This window comes from Eulemur rufifrons, chromosome 15 (genome assembly GCF_041146395.1).
Source record: "Eulemur rufifrons isolate Redbay chromosome 15, OSU_ERuf_1, whole genome shotgun sequence".
NCBI classification, from domain to species: Eukaryota; Metazoa; Chordata; class Mammalia; order Primates; family Lemuridae; genus Eulemur; species Eulemur rufifrons.
In genome coordinates this window covers 44,754,004-44,771,478 of record NC_090997.1, presented here as the reverse complement: position 1 = coordinate 44,771,478, position 17,475 = coordinate 44,754,004, and the positions used below count along the sequence as shown (strand labels likewise).

The 17,475-nt window shown below is 37.5% G+C and overlaps 1 non-coding gene across 1 annotated transcript; it reads right to left on the bottom strand.

Annotated features, from left to right (window-relative positions):
* Positions 1-11,286: 11,286 nt before the first annotated feature.
* On the bottom strand, positions 11,287-11,396 carry LOC138396198 (small nucleolar RNA SNORA18). Its single transcript, XR_011235663.1, has one exon. It is a non-coding gene; the product is annotated as a small nucleolar RNA SNORA18 (small nucleolar RNA).
* Positions 11,397-17,475: the final 6,079 nt, after the last annotated feature.

The window sequence follows — 17,475 nt, the reverse complement described above, 5'->3', positions numbered from 1 at the left end:
TGATCTTAGACTTCCCCATACTGTGAGAAAGGAATTTCTGGTTTTTGTAAGTTACCCAGTTTACGTTGTTTTGTTATAGCAGCCCAGATAGATTAAGACAAGCCTCAACAGCACAATGTATTAAGTCTAACATCTGTATAAGATATTTACACATACAGAAGGTGGCCACAAACCAATTCCTTTGGTCAGGGTATCAAGAGATGAAAGGAATTCTTGCACCAGGATGTCTGAGTTCAAAAGGAGGCAGTAAAGGGAAGGGACTGTAGCCAGGAGTGCCATCCCATGTATGCATGGGCACAGGGGCCTCCGAGCATGGACAAAGAAGGTCATATATGCATTTTTGTTTCCAGATACTGCACTTTGGGGTGCTAATGACTGGGAGATCACTGAGAAGACTGCTTGTGGAGACAAAACAGAGGATAGCACATTTGGGGTCACTCCTACTGATGCTGCCTCCAAACCTGTTTGTCCACTGCTGCCAGGAGCCTGACTACCTTGAGAAGGCCTAGACACATAATCGTAGATGCTCAAAAAACTATTCATTAATTTGTACTAAACCCCAGATCAATGTTTTTATTTTTAAAAATCGACTGGTTCTTAAACTGACAAAAATGCTTTACCTAGTTTCTTTTCTGGAGCTTGCTTTTGGGATCAATTTAGTCTTTGCCCTCTACTGAATCCTCAGCTCATCTAGCCTTAGAATATATAGACTCTTATGTGTTCCAGCAATTCCTTTTAATACAGCACACACCAAAAGTACAAGGCACTGTGGAGTCAGTGGTCATTGGTGAGAATAGATTAAACAGTTTATTCTACTTGAGAAATATTTCCTTCCTGATCATTTAGAAATAATGTAGCAATCATGCCTATTTTACAGTAGAAATTATTTATAAGGAAATCTTCCATAAACTTAGATATCTCTGATATCTCCACATAGAGCAAGGCTCCATAAACTACAGCCAGGATGCCAGATCCAGCCCCTGCCTGTTTTTATATAGCTTGCAAGCTAAGGATGATTTTTATATTATTAAATAGTTGGAGAAAGTCAAAAGAACAATAATATTTTATGATGTGAAAATTATATGAAATTCAAATTTCAGTGTTCCTAATAAAGTTTTATTGGAACACAGTCACATTCATTTATCCTTGTCTAAGGCTGCTGTTGCTCTACAATGACAGAGTTGAGTAGTTGTGACAGAGACCGTGTGGCCCACCAAGCTTAAACTTCTTCCTATCTGGTCTTTTACAGAAAAAGTTTGCTGACCCCTGACATAGCGTAACAGACTGTCTTATGTTGATGCTACATCTTCACCCTTTTCTCAAATCATCTAAGTGGTCTTTTTTACAGATGAAGAAATGAGAGGCCAAAAAGGTTATAAATAGTATAAATGATATAGAACCTGAACGAAAACCCTTGGCCAAATTAAACTCTCTCTAAACCTTAGTTAAATCACTTATCAAAAAATAGTGTTGACCTCACACAGCTGTGGTGGAGATGGAAGAAAACAAGGCTATAAGGGGAGTAATGCAGTACATGGCATGCCGTAAGTGCTTACTAAATGGAGCTGTTTTTATTAGCTAATAACATAACAATTACTATTAAAACTCAGATCTTGTGATTCAGCCTAGTACCCTTTTCACAACATTAAATTGCACACTTCTCCCCAATGAAAAAAACAGGACCATGTTATATAATCATTGATTTTAAGATGTTATTGGCATTTTATCAAGACTCAAGATAGTTTTCACTCATTCCCCAGACATCTAATCTACTCAGATCCTCAAGTTTCTACCAAGGTGACACCATAATGGCCATAGATGGTCCTTTGGGAGATGGATGTCACTCAGGAAGGCCCTACAACCATTTTACCTCTCCTGCTGTGTAAAATGAGGATAAGAATGTTCCTCCTACGTGGCTGGAAGTTCAAAGGAGGTAACAGATACGAAGGCACTTTGGAAAGTGAAATGTCTTTGCAATAAAACTATATATCTATAAGGCCTTTTGCAAAAGTAGATAATTCCTAAGATTATTATCCATTCGTAGACTATTGAGAGTCTTGTCATCATGTGAATGATGACCTAAACAAAACCTTTAGGTTCTCTTTGTTTCTTGATTTGTAGGGGAGCAAGCAGTATTCAGCTCAAAACTTTGGAGAGTGTGCCAGTGATGGACTACGAGAGGCAACTGTCAGAGAGGGAAGTGAACAAATGAGGGCCTTTGGGAAGCTTCCTGCTAGCTGTGTACCTAAGCATCGCCCAGCCCTGTGTCTCTGTCTCATAAGCCCTCTCTGCTGCCCTCCATCTGCCTTCCTTTCTTCCCTATGTCCCTTTCTCCTTCTGTCTTCCCTCTTTCCTACTCCACCCTCCCTCATCTCTCTCTTTGGCCTGAAGGATGTTAAAGGTTGAATATTCCTAATTTGAAAATTCAAAATTTGAAATATTCCAAAATCTGAAAGTTTTAAGCAATGACATGAAGTTGCAAGTGGAAAATTCCACACCTGACCTCATGTGAAGGGTCACAGTCAAAATGTAAGTGCACAACACAGTTTATTCAGTATCCCCAAGGGGAAAAACCCTCCCGGCCCCCTTCGGCTGTGATATATCTTTTCCAAGCATGTCAGATGCATATGTCGTATTTTTTACTGCTGAGTACTTATGTGTGAATAAGAATAAGAAAATGATTGCTTATCTATGGCTAGCATATAAATTCAGAATCAGGAATGACGATAATGCCGAACAATCACAGATTGTCCAGTGTGTGGCTGAGATAGTGTTATCTTTGCTTTCAACTTGGTTTCATGCACAAAATAATTTAAAATATTGCATAAAATTACCTTCAAGCTATGTGTATAAGTTGTACATGAAACACAAGTGAATTTCATGTTTAGATTTGGATCCCATCCTCAACGTATCTCATATATATGCAAATATTCCAAAATCCAAAAAAATCTGAAATCTGACACTTGTGGTCACAAGCATTTTGGATAAGGGGTACTCAACCTGTATTTACTATTAGTTTCTATATGGATAAAACATTTCTGTTCCATGTCCTTGATGTTATATTATTATCCTTCCACTTACATAAACTGTTGTACATTACTTGAGAGGAAAAAATTAAATAAAAAGGACTTTATCATTTGCAAAGCTTTCACATGTTATTTTGTTAATCCTTAGGTTCTCTCAAAATCCCACTAGAAAACAGTGTTCCAATTTACAACAATGGATTAACAACAGCAAAAAGCTTTCATCCTATTTCGTTTCTTAATAGGCAAGTGTCTCTTGACTGAACAAAAGAGCTTCCTGCATTGTGGATTTGGAGTATCACTTGGTTGATTTAATTCTCTGTTTTCTGATTTTACTGTGCACATCTGTCTCTGGTCCATTTTGAAGATATTCATGGTCGTGTTATTGCCTAGCAAGTGCATCCTAATTTTCTAGCATGGTGTTGAAGAGTCTCCATATTAACCCCTAACTTCTCTTTCCAGCTTTATTTCTCACGATCCACCTTTATGTACCACACTAGGTTACATTTTCCTAACTGTGTATTTCCTCATAAATTTCTCTCTGCTTATGTTACCCTACTTTCTTCACGCCAAATCTGCCAATTGAAATTGGACTGGTCCTTCAATGCCCAGACCAAAGCTAGCCATTACATTTCTCTAAACTCCCACGGCCCTTTGTTAATACCTATATGGGGGCACTCCCCAGATTTGGCATTGTTTTATTATCGGTATCGCTTATGAACCCATCATCTCATGCTATTGTCTGATACATATCTGTGAGTAACATAAACCTGGCAAAATGACTGCATATGGTAGGTTTTCCACAAATGCTTAATGAATAACTGAATATATCATCTTCAGCATAAATTCCCTACAATCTGAAAAAATGGGGTTTTAAAAGTTTTCATTCTATTTAGGAGTTAATTTACTTAGTGCCACATTTTACCTTAGCATATATGACATGATGTTCAAACACTGCTGGGTGTTTCTCTACCTAAAACCACAGCTCTGGGCAAAATGGAAAAGCTCTGCCATAAATACACGAAGCTCTGCAATCACGTAAGGACTAGGCAAACATGACTATGAATCTGACGTCGACCTTTAAGATGGCTTCAGGCTTTACAAAATTATTACATGACCTCAAGGCTGACTTTACTTTTAAACTGCAGTAATCCAGAAAACATGCCAATTTGTTTATTTTTCTGTGATGAGTCATAAAATGTGACATTTATGTTATGAAAAAAATTACATTTGAATCCATTTATAATTGAAGGAGAATATTTTCAGAAATTATAATTGAAAGAGGTACTTTTAAGATGAGCTCCTCTTCTAAAGAAAATAGGAATAGGTTACATAATCGTTGATTTTAAAATGTTATTGTTATTGGTGCTACAAATGCCTTATATCAAGACATCTGATCTACTAATGTCCTCAAGTTTCTAGCAAGGTGACATCATAAGGACCACAGATGGCCCTTTGGAAGATAGCTATCACTTAGGGGAAAAAAAGCAATTTATTTTCAGTTCAGATTTCTTAGCAACATAAGTAATTTTGTTAAAATTCAAAAGCTATTTCCCCTAAATATTATTTCCTTCCTTTTCAATTTCAAAAAATTTCCCCCAGTCCAGACTTTTTCATATTCCTTTTCAAAGATTTATTTTTAGTTAGAGACAGGGTCTCACTTTGTCTCCCAGGCTAGAGTACAGTGGTATGATCACAGCTCACTGCAGCCTCAAAAACATGGGCCCTGAAGTGATCCTCCTGTCTAAGCCTCTGGAGTAGCTGGAACTACAGGTGTGCGTCACCATGCCCAGCTACTTTTCTTAATTTTTTGTAGAGATAGGGGTCTTGTTATGTTGCCCAGGCTGGTCTCAAATTCCTGGGCTCAAGCAATCCTTCTATCTCAGCCTCCCAAAGTGTTGGTGTGAATCACTGCACCCAGCCCACAGATTTTTATAACCTTTCCTTATGACCTTTTATAAAACGGTATTTCTCTGATAGGAAGAAATTGAAATACTTTAAATAGAAATAAATTTATATTGTGACAGAAATACTAAATTGAATTTATGTAAAATAGAAACCAGCAAAACAAGCTAGGTGGCCTCAGCCCTAGGATTATGGAGAGAAATGTGCAGATCAAGGAGAATGGCATTGTCACCTTTCCTGTCTTCTCAATCACTTTCTCTTGCAGAAAACCTCAGTGTCCCTGGTAGCACCCTTAGTGACATCTAAGCATGAACGCAAGTGTGAAAGTTGTCAAATCAAAATGGAGTCACGATGTTAAGAAAACTCTGACAAATAGAGTTGGAGAAAGCCACGAAGGGAGGGTTCTCATGCTTGTATACCTGATAACAAAAACTGTCACAAAAAACTCTTCAAAAACCACAACCTTGCACAAAGACCATCGAAACCATACAGAAAAATACATTCTCAAAGGACATCTGCCACAGCAACTGCCTGTCCAACCTCAGACTGGTATTACTCTTGTTATTAATCTTTGTAGCCAAGGATAATTATTTCCAAAAAAATTATGTAATCCTCCTCAGTTTCCCTTTAAAAACCTTTGTCTTCCTTTACCTCCCTGAATGCACACAGTTTACTATGGCATGCATATTTCCATTGCAATGCTCTGTTTCCAAATAAACATTTTTTTCTTTTAGAGAGCCTCTCTCTGTTCGTCACCTAGGTGACACAGCATTCCTAAATCAGGGTCTCTGATGCTATCCTTTTAAGCAAAAATGAGAGCAGGTATTAATATTCCTCAACCGAGTTCCTGGTTTCTGAGAAGAGATGAAACATAGGTTAAATCTTCGGAAGTACCACTTGTGGGTAAAAGTAGGTTGATCTAGTATTCATTTAAAAACATGCCTGAGGTCTTCCTTCTCCTATTCAGCTGCAGCCTTTCAACACCCAAAGCCCTCCCTGGCCCCTCTCCCCTCTTGCCCTACCCCTTGCATAGGTAAATAGCCAGGTGCATATTTAAGTTTTATCAGAGTGCAAGGGACATTTTTGGTAAAAATTATATAATTGAAGTAACTTGGAAGCTCACCTTAGGCAGATTTTTAGAGTTCCAACGCCAAACTATTCCTTCATCGCTCACTGTTTTAATTAATGAAGTACTTTCAGGTTCGAGAGGCTGGTCAGTTTCTCTGAGGCACTAGTAGAGTCCGATAGAGAACAAAGATTCACATAGATTTCTCATTCTTTTTGCGGAGGCTCTCAAACTTTCTCAGTTCCCAGCACCCTTAGGGTCTCATTAATTTTTTCATGGAAACTATAGGCCAAGAGAAGTACCTAACTGTTCTCGATGTAGGCCAAAGCGAGTACCTAATTGGCCTAAACAACTTAATAGCAGTTTTCGTGGTATCTGACGAATGTCACTGTGTTTCCCTTGAAATTTAAAAATATCCTGCTGCACCCCTGTGAGTTTGCGCAGTGCCCTGGGGCAGCTTGGCATACAGTTTGAGAGCATTGTCTTTATATTTGAGGACATTTAGCAAACAATCCTATTCCAATTCATATATGGTTTCTTTATGAAAAATAACTAAATAAAAATTGCTATGATTTCACTTTTCTGTAGAAAATAAAACGGTGACACGTATCAACATGGATAGATCTCAAAATGTAATGTTAGGTAAAAAAAGGCAAGTTGCACCTAACTTTTATAATGTGTACAAAATAATAGCATTTATTTAAATTTTATATCTCGTTCATGGATACAAGGTGTAGTAAAGTAAAAACTGGAAGGATGCACAATCTTCAGGAGAGTGGTTATCTCTAGGGAGCAAATATTAATAAAATGGGACTAGAAGGAGAATAAAGACCCAAATTGTATCCATAACATTTTGTATGTGTTATTAAAATGTGTAAGGCAAACATGACCAAATGTTGACATTTGTTAACTCTGAGTCATGGCCCATGGGTGTTTCTTACGTTATTCTCTGTAGTTTTCTACATTAAAACATTCTTGGGCCAGGACGGTGGTTCATGCCTGTAATCCTAGCATTCTGGGATGCCGAGGTGGGAGGACCGCTTGAGCCCAGGAGTTTGAGGTCGCACTCTAGCCAGGGCGACAGAGTGAGACCCTGTTTCAAGAAAATAGAAACAAAACCAAAAACCAAAAAACATTCTTAAACCCAGAAAGTATTGAGCAAGACTTAAAGGAGGTAGATCAAGTACTATTTTTCTTTTCTACATATAATCAACTTTTAACTCTAGATATTTAATTTAGTTTTGGGTCATAAAATAATTCTTAATTTTTTCTGGGGTCAGAAATAGCCAGAAGATAACTACTTACTCTGTGTTCAAAAGCCCCAGCTGCTGTGCTTAATAAAATCAGCTGCTTGCTAATCCTAATAAGGTGTAACTTTTGCAACTAATTAGTTCCAGAAGACAGATTTAGATTTACATTCTGATTCAACACATTATCATGTTGAAGACGAGACCACACCTTGTTAAAATTTTAAAAAATGTCAGGATCTTACATATGGTAGGTATTCAAATCAATGTCTTTGGAATTAGTGAACCAGTTTATCCTTTACTCAGCATTTAAAACAAATGTGAACAATAAGAACTTTAAGGCACAGCTGTAGCAGTTTTATAATGTGGCGTACAATTTTTATTCTTTTTAAAACATTATATTAATCTTAAAGTGTAACATATTCATATGGTTCAAACTTTAAAGGTTTAAACTAACACACAAGGAAAAATAAGGCTCCATTCCACACTTGATTCCCAGCTACTCAGTTCTCTCCTGAGAGGCAGCCAAAGTGACCAGTTTTTGTGTATATGATTAGAAAAGAGGCATTATATATGTATGCATATATACACACACACAAGTACATGGATACATATATACAAAACCAAATATACACATTTTACATATAAATGAATATACAAATTTGTTTATATAAATAGTAACACACATCATACACATGGCTCTAAATACCGTCTCCAGATGGCATTGATTAGACAATCATTTGGACGTCTAATAAGTATTTCAAATTCCTGATTGCTCCCTCCAAACAAGCTCCACCTGCAGCTTTCCCATTCGGTCAATAGCAACCTCTCCTCGACTCCTCTCTTTCTTGCACGCTCCACGTCCAGTCCGTCAGGAAAGCCTGCTGACGACTTTGAAACATTCCCAGAACCTGGCTGCTGCTCCCCAGCTCCCCTGCTGTCACTGGGACCACTGCCTCCCCGTTGTCCTCTCTACGTCCACCTGGTCTCTCACAGTCTATTCTTCACACAGCACTAGAGGGATCCTTTTAAACTGTACCTCATAAATGACAATCCTGCAATAGTTCCCGTTCACTCAGAGTACACATCCGAGTCTTCTCAAGGCCCTGCACGGATCCGCCTCCCATTGCCTTCCTTGCCGGCTGTCTTCCGGTTACTCTTTCTGGCTCCCTCTGCTGGCCTTTCCGCTGCTCCGTGCACTCACCAGACCCATCTTTGCCTTCGGGCCTTCCCTCTGCCCGGAACCCTCTTCTCTCAGATTGTCTTTCGGCTAACCCCCTCATCTCTTTCAAGTCTTTGTTCAGACCTCACCTTCTGAGGCCCAACCTGACCACACTATACAACAGTGCACATGACGCCTTCCTGGCGTCCACCCCACGGATCTCCCATAGCCCGCTCTACTTTTTCTTTCACCCGTAGAACTTGCCAGTTTCTAATATACTATATAATGGTCATGTTTGTTCTTTACTGGCTGTCTCCCTTAGCAAAATGTAAGCTCCACTACAGTTGAGATGTTTGTCTATTTTACCTATAAATATATCCCAAGTGTCTAGTGTGATGCCGGACACAGCAGATGCTCAAAGGCATTGGAGAATATGTGAATGAATAAATATACTCTGCATATTGTTCTGCATCTTGACTTTTCACTTAACGATATATTGATTCAACAGATATATCTTGAAAATCTTGGAAATTTCTTATTAGCACATTGTCTTAGTCCATTTAGTGTTGCAATAACAGAGCACCTGAGGCTGGATAATTTATAAAGAAAAGAGATTCATTTGGCTCACAGTTCTGATGGCTAGAAATTTCAAGATTGGGCAGCTGCATCAGGTGAGGGCCTCATGGGGCTTCAACTTATGACAGAAAGTGGAAGAAGAGTAGGCATGTTCAAAGAGATCAAATGGCATGAGAGGAAGCAAGAGAGAAAATGAGGGACAGACTCTTTTTAATAATCCATTCTGATGGGAAACTCCATTCTTGGGAGAAGGAAAACTTAGCCCCATGGGAGGGCACTAATCTATTCCTGAGGGATCCTACCCTCTGACCCAAACACCTCACACTGGGCCCCACCTCCCAACACTGCCACATTAGTGGTCAAATTTCAACATCAGTTTTGGCAGAGAGAGACCACATCTAAACCATAGCACACATACATTTTTCCCTCATTCTTTTTTTTTTAATGGAAGCATATTATTTCATTAGAAAGCTATATCACAACTTACATAACCAGTTCTATTTAGATTGTTTCTAGTCTTTCGTTTTTTACAAATAACACCATAATGACAATCTGGTCCATATGTTATTTTTCATATGTAAGAATATCTGTAGGATAAATTCCCAGAAGTGGAATTGCTGGTTCAAAAGATGTATACTTATTAATTTTAATAGATATTGCCAAATTGAATTCCATAGAGCTTGTACTAATTTATGTTCCCTCCAGCAATGTATGAGAGTATTTGTTTTTCATACTCTCATTAACAGTCTTATAATTTTATTATTTTTGCCAGATTGATAGATAAAAAATGACTTCTCAGTGTAGTTTTTTCTCTGGTTTGCGGCTTGTCTTTTGACTTTGCCTATGGTTTTTTTCCTTTCATTTTTCTGTTTTTTTAAAATTTCAAAATATTAAAGGGGTACAAATGTTTTTGTTACATGGATACTTTGTATAATGTTTTAGTTAGGGCTTTTGCTGTGCCTATCACCAGAATAGTGTTCATTGTACCCAACAGGTAAGTTTTTACCCCTCACCTCCACCCACACACTCTTGATTTCCAATGACCTTTACATCTTTTTGTGCCCATGTGTGCCTATCAATTACCTCCCAGTTATTAGAGAGTACATGTGATGTTTGTTTTTCCATTCCTGAGATACTTCACTTAGGATAATAGTCTCCAGTTCCATCCAGGTTTCTGCAAAAGACATTATTTCGTTCTTTTTTATGGCTGAGTAGTACTCCATGGAATATATATATCACATTTTCTTAATCCACTCATGAATTGATGGGCATTTAGGCTGATTCTACATCTTTGCAATTGTGAATTGTACTGTGATAAACATTTGAGTGCAGGTGTCTTTTTGATAAAAAGACTTATTTTCCTTTGGGTAGATACCCATTAGTGGGATTCGTAGGTCAAATGGTACATCTACATTTATTTCTTTGAGGAATATCCATACTGTTTTCCACAGAGGTTGTACTAATTTGCAATCCCACCAACAGTGCATAAGTGTTCCTTTTGCTCTGTGTCCACACCAGCATCTATTGTTTTTTGACTTTTTAATGATGGCAATTCTTACAGAAGTAAGGAGGTATCTTATTGTGGTTTTAATTTGCATTTCCCTGATGATTAGTGATGTTGAGCATTTTTTCATGTTTTTTGGCCATTTGCCTATCCATTTTTCTGTTTTGTTATTGAGTTCTTTTTTACAGCAACATTTTACTAAAATTTATGGTTTTTGACCTAACAATAAAAAAATTTTTATGAAATTGAATTTATCAACTTTTTATTAATACTTTTCCTCTCTGAGTTTTGTGTTAAAAACAGGCCTTACTCAATTTGATGTATTTAAAAATTCTGACATGGCTTCTTCTCATGATTTTTTTAAAAATTTAAAGTCAACAAATATTCATTCAAGTAATTTTACATGTGATTCTTTCCACTGTCCATCAAGGTAACCTTAGTCCCTCAAAGATAAATCTTCAAGACAGCTCTTTTTAATAGAACAGATCCTCAATCTACAGCTGTCCTATCACCCCACAAGTTACTTGCCACAATTCTTTTGGCTTCTTAACAAATTTCCCACCAAACTTAACAAATTTCCCACCAATAATCTTTGGGATCTAATTTCTTCAAGCAAGTTACTTTAGGGTCATTTTTAGAGTAGATGAGTCTGGCTGGTTCTCAATTTGACACGCTCTCAAAAAAATGAAGGAGTTCAAATCATCTTAGTTCCTAAAGCCATCACACTCAAGAATAGTTCAGATCAGTGGGATATGCCATTGCCTAAAGTAAAAACAAATTATTAGGTCTTTCATACTTTTAGCGACTGTCTTGTAGTTCCTTCACACAGATCTAACAAATAGTCCTGTGAGGAAAGCCAAACCACACAGTTACTCCATGAAGTGTTTCCAACGGTGTGTGGCTATGCTTCTTCTCATACTTTCGTAGTTTCATTTTACTTGTAAACTGTGATCCACCTAGAATATATTTTGATGTATTGTGAGAGAGGATTCAATAATTTCTGCCTTCAGTAACTCTTGAGTTGTCCCATACCTTTAATTAAGTCATGTTTTTTCTACTATTTGAAATGCCATTGTATTAGTTTGTTTTCTGTTGCTTGTAACAGAATAACTGAAATTGGGTAATTTACAAAGAAAAGGAATTCATTTTTACAGTTCTAGAGGCTGAGAAGTCCAATATTGAGAGCCCGAATCTGTTGAGAGCCTTCTTGCTGCTCGGGATTCTCTGAATAGTCCCGAGGGGTGCAGGATATCACGTGGTGAGGGGGCTGAGTGTGCTAACGTGCTGGCTGAGGTCTCTTGCTCTTCTTATAAAGCCACCAGTCCACTTCCGAGATAACCCATTAATCCACTAATCCATGAATGGATTAATCCATTCATGAGGGCATAGCCCTCATGATCCAATCACCTTGTAAAGGCCCCACCTTTCAATACTACTACATTGGGGATTAAGTTTCCAATACATAAAATTTGGGGGACACATTCAAAGCACAGCAGCCATCTTTGTTATACACTAATTTGATAAACGCATAAATGCATTTGTGTCTGTTTCTAGAAATTCTATTCCGTATCATTGATTCTTGTGTCTACTTGTGCCCCAGGACTACTGTTTCAGTTTCTATTGGTCTATAGTGAAAAAGCTAGTGCTCCAGCATGGCATTTATTGTCAGAATTTTTCTAGATATTCTTGCAGCTTATTTTTTCACCTGACGTTTAAAATCAACTTGTCTATTACTTCTCAAACAATACCAGTACCCAAACCAAGGTCAAGACCAAGACCAACAACAACAGCAACAACAACCCTGTGGTGTTTTGTGGGCTCCTATTACATTCATATTCTTCAGCTCCAATCTTAGCTATTGCCTTGAGCATATTTTAATCACTGAAAAACAGTCTTTTTCTCTTTTGTCTCTGAGTTAATTCTTTCTGGACTTCTGGCTGCAGCTGCTAGCTTAGTTTCACCTCCATCACTGGACTGGGGTGTTGTTCTGGGTTCTGTGCCTCAGCAATCCTGATGTCCTTCTATTTATTTATTTTTCCTTATTATTTCATGCTATAGCATAATTTAAAGTGGTTTGTTCAAAATCATAATTATAAGAGACTTACCAGGAGACACCTTTCATTAACTTCTTTTAGACAGAAGTCTTATAATCTTGAAACAATTTTTCAGTCATTTCAATTCAAACTGTAGTTTGTGATGCTAACCTTTAAATTTGTAAGTATATTTTCCACTTGAGGTCTTTAAGATTTAGACAAATGACTGGTTTCTATGCAACCACACAGATGAAGGGCATACTCTATCTTGCAGCTTTCCATTCCTTAGCAATGTGCTTAACATCTGTAGTCAATAAATATACCCCCAGGGCAAAAGAGAAAAAAGGAGTTGAGTAAAAGAACTCTTGCAGTAAATGTCAGCAGGCATTTTATAAAATTATTTTCTTAAAGCTAAATTAAAAGTTCTGCCCACCATTGACTAAATGTATTTTAAAGCTTATAAACTATAGATAAACTATAATTCACACATATACATGAATACATAAAAGACTGAAGAAACCAATATATAAAATTGGCGCATTTAAAAAATTAGAATGCCTGTAGGATCTCTATGCAGAACCATATGTCTTATAGTCTCATTTTTGTGGAAATGAAAAATAGTAACATTTGGAGGACAGATGCTTCTTGGCTTATGATGGGGTTACATCCCAATAAATCCATCATAAGTTGAAAATGCATTTAATACACCTAACCTACCAAACATTATACCTTAGCTAGCCTACCTTAAGTGTGCTCAGAACAATTACATTAGCCTACAGTTGGGCAAAATCATCTAATGCAAAGCCTATTTATAATAAAGTGTTGCATATATTAAGTAACATATTGAATACTACACCGAAAGTGAAAAACAGAATGGTTGCATGAGTACTCAAAGTGTGGTTTCTACCGAATGCATATTGCTTGAAAATTTTTAAGTTGAACCATCAGAAGTCAAGAATCATTTGTATTTTCTTTGTCTCAGGTACAATGCTAAGCATTCTATTGAATCCTCACCACGACCCTGTGGGCCAAGTACAACTGTACTCATTTTGTAGATGAGGAAACCTGAGCCTTAATAAGCCATTTGTTCAAAGCCAGATGTTTACCAACTGATAGACCAAGATTCACGCCTAAGCAGCCTGATCCCAGACCACTATACAGTTAATATGCACAAATGAAGAGATAGAATGGGAGCATTTGAAAGATTTCTTCCTAGATGGGGCAATTATGAATAATTTTAAAAATCATTTTTATTAGGTATAATATACATAAGATAAAATTTACCAGTATTAAGGGCACAATTAGCTGCATCTGGAAAATTTCCCCATGCCCCTTCACAGTTGACCCCTTCCCTCTATGCTCCCTGGCTCTGGGCAACCATCAGTCTCCTTTTAGGAGAGTTTCACATCTTCAAAAATTTCCTATAAATTAAATCACATTGTAGTAGTCTTTTGAGAATGAATTTTTAATTTTACATAATGCTTTTGAGATTGATTTTGTTGTTGCATGTATCAATAGTTATTCCTTTATTGCTGAGGAATATTCCATTGTATGGGTATGCCACAATTTGTTTATCTATTCACCAATTATTTGGGCTATTTCCAATTTGGGGCAATTATAAATAAGGCTGCTATGAGCATTTGAGTCCAAATCCTTGTGTGGACATACGTCTTAAGTTCTCTTAAGCACTAGGAATACAACTTCTGGGTCACATGGCAAGCAATACAAAATGGGTTCTTAAATATGGTGAAAATCATGATGATGGTATGCAAATGATTGTCTTTTGTTAACTGATCCAAGGAGCCTACAGACATTGTATTAATACAAAAGGACATCTTTATTTTCAGTTAATTCTTTCAATAATCACCTCTTTTATTTCTCTCATTTTTCATTTGTAAGTAAAGGATACTAAATTACTTATTAATTATCCAGAAATTAAGAAATAAAATGCAAAACAAAATATCATATTTCTAGGCAGACCTTGACCCACTTGGGCTTTCTCAAACTGGTGATAGAAATTGCAGAATTTTCTTTTATGTCTCTCCAGGCCTCTCCCAAAGAGTCCGGAATTGTCTTTGTACTCCAGAAAACTCAGAGATAGTATTTTCCCAGGGTATGAACCTGTTGACCTGAACCAATAGGGGAAACAACCATTCTCTTGGCCTTCTGACAATCTTGAGGAGAACAAACCATGTGAGAACTAGGAAAATTTGTTCTTGACATTGTAGCATCCACTTTGCATGCTGAAACCAAATTTTGAATCAAGCCATTTCTTCACTAATGTGGAGAGAATTTGGCACTGAGCAAGAATATTGGTTATGATAGGTTACTGACGGTTAAGTGTTACCCACCATCCAGCCTGGGCAACATAGTGAGACCCTGTCTCTACAAAAAATTTAAAAAAAGAAAAATTAGCTGGGAGTGGTGGCGCTTACCTGTATTTCCAGCTACTCAGGAGCCTGAGGCAGGAGGATCACGTGAACCCAGGAGTTCGAGGTTGCTGTGAGCTATGATTATGCCAGTGCACTCCAGCCTGAGAGACCCTGTCTCAAAACAAACAAACAAACAAAAAACCCCACCCCCCAGTATAGCCTTATATCAATTTTGAAATGGAGTTATATGTCCGTTATTGTTACTTCTCCAGTCCTCAAACATATTACAACAAATGTATTCACTGTCTTTGTATACACTTAGCTGGGTTCTCTAATTGTAAGAGCTACTGCCTATTTCATGTACCAAGAACTCAAGCATCTAACACAGTATCTAACATATAGTAGATTGCTTCCTGATGCATGTTGAATAAACAAAATCAATGATTAATATCTCATACATCTAATTAACAGCTATAACACAGAATTAAAAGCCACAACTTAATCCAATCAAGAGCTATAACCACAGAGGTATCTATAGCTAATTCTATTATGTAATTAAATCATATTCCTTAAAATGGGCAAATGATACAAATATCCCTGCTTGGAGACACTGAATTGGGGTGAGGGGATGAGAAATACTTGCACAGCTGCCTGGCCTTAGGGTTCAGTTTGGGTCCTCAGCAGAGGAAGTCCTATATAGTCTTAAAGTCCAATCATGAGAAATAGACACTCAAAGCAGGTAAGGTGGAAAGTTCCTATGATAAACAGGAAATAGCATATGTGGTTAGGACCAAGGCAGACAGATGGGCTTGAATTCTGCCTTCACTACTTACCAACTTAGTGGACTCGAGGAAAAACATTCAGTGTCTTTGTGCCTCAGATTCTTTATCTGTAAAACAGGGGTTAAAATTGTACTCATGTCATATAGTTGTTGCAAGGATTAAATGAGTTAAAATAATACATTGTAAATACTTACAGTGCTTTGTACATTGAAGCATATAATAAATGTTAGCTTTTATGATGTATCGCAGAATAATATAGAGGTAGAAGTACAGTAGGACATTAGGGGATACAATCCATCATTTTCTAGCTGTGTGACCCTAGGTAAATTAATCTTGATAAATTAGAGTTTCCTCATGTGTAAAGTGAGAATAATTAATTCTGACCTCCAAGGATTGTTGACAGAATTGCAGACAATATGTACAAAGCCAGTGCCTGGCATGAAGCATTCAGTAAGTAGGAACTATGCTGTCTTCTCTTTTATGTCTAAAGATGCAAAATTTAAAACCTTACATGTAGTTGCTCTGTATTAAGGGATACTTTTAATTGTATTCAACTCAATATTGAAGTGTTTCAATTTGGAACTAACTAGAATAAAAAGAATTATTTTCAATCCTGCATTTTGAAATCAGTTAGAAATGTACTGAATGATTCTGCAGTTTTCAAATGGGGTGGCAGAAAATGGAGTTAGGCAGAATACCCAACTTCGAAGTATCTGAATTTTGTGATCTAGTGGCTGTAAGGCAGCAGCTGATGACACAGGCTAAGCTGCTGCCTGGCTTACTATTAGCAGACAACAATGGCAATTCTTTCTTCCTTCCTTTTCTGAGTGATCTCAGCCAAGCACAAAGAAGAGTTTATCAGAGGTAGGAGAATGTCAAAATCCTCTGATCTGTAAATGAACCTAAGTTTTGCCAAATAGTGTCTACATGGTGTCAGTGGAAATAAGGCCCCCAAAGCTAGAATATGCAAGTTTTAAATAGGTCAAATGGAATCACAGAGAAAGAAACCATCAGAGTGACTTCTTTGTAACACAAAGGTCCAGTGATTACTAAATAGCCCAACCTCAAGTGCTTTGAGACTGGGAGGGGGACTGCTCCATCCATCTGAGGGATCTACACATCTCTTTCCCAGCACACAGGTCTTTCTTTCTCTAGAGAGGACGTTCATTTCTTGGTAGTATAACTTCTAGAAAATCAAACAGCAGTAATTTCTTAGAGTTTAGATGGCCTCCAGGAATTAACACAGCTTCCTAATTACCAGAAACTACGAGAACTGTGTGCAATCATACTGTACAGTTAGTGTGCAAGATAGCCAAGAAAAATGCACTTCTTTAAGCTCTCTTTAAAACAACTCTCCAAAATGTTTACAATTTTAGTAATTCATATGGGGATAGTATATAAGGTCTATAATGGCTTTTCTAGGTACTGTACTCAAAGTAAATGGTGCCAGGAGAGCTGTTAGTGTTCTCTTAAGTCAAGTTATGCTAAAAATTTGTTCTCTTGGGGAATCTTTTTTATTTTATTGTTATTGAGACAGGGTCTCACCTGGCTAGAGTGTAGTGGCATCACCATAACTCACTGCAACCTGAAACTTCTGGACTCAAGTGATCCTCCTGCCTTAGCCTCCTGAGTAGCTGGGACTACAGGTGAGCACCACCACACCTGGCTAAAATTTTTTAGTTTTTGTAGAGACGGGGGTCTCACTATATTGCTCAGGCTGGTCTTGAAATCCTGACCTCAAGTGATCCTCCCACCAGGGCCTTGCAAAGTGCTGATATTACAGGTGTGAGCCACTGTGCCGGCCT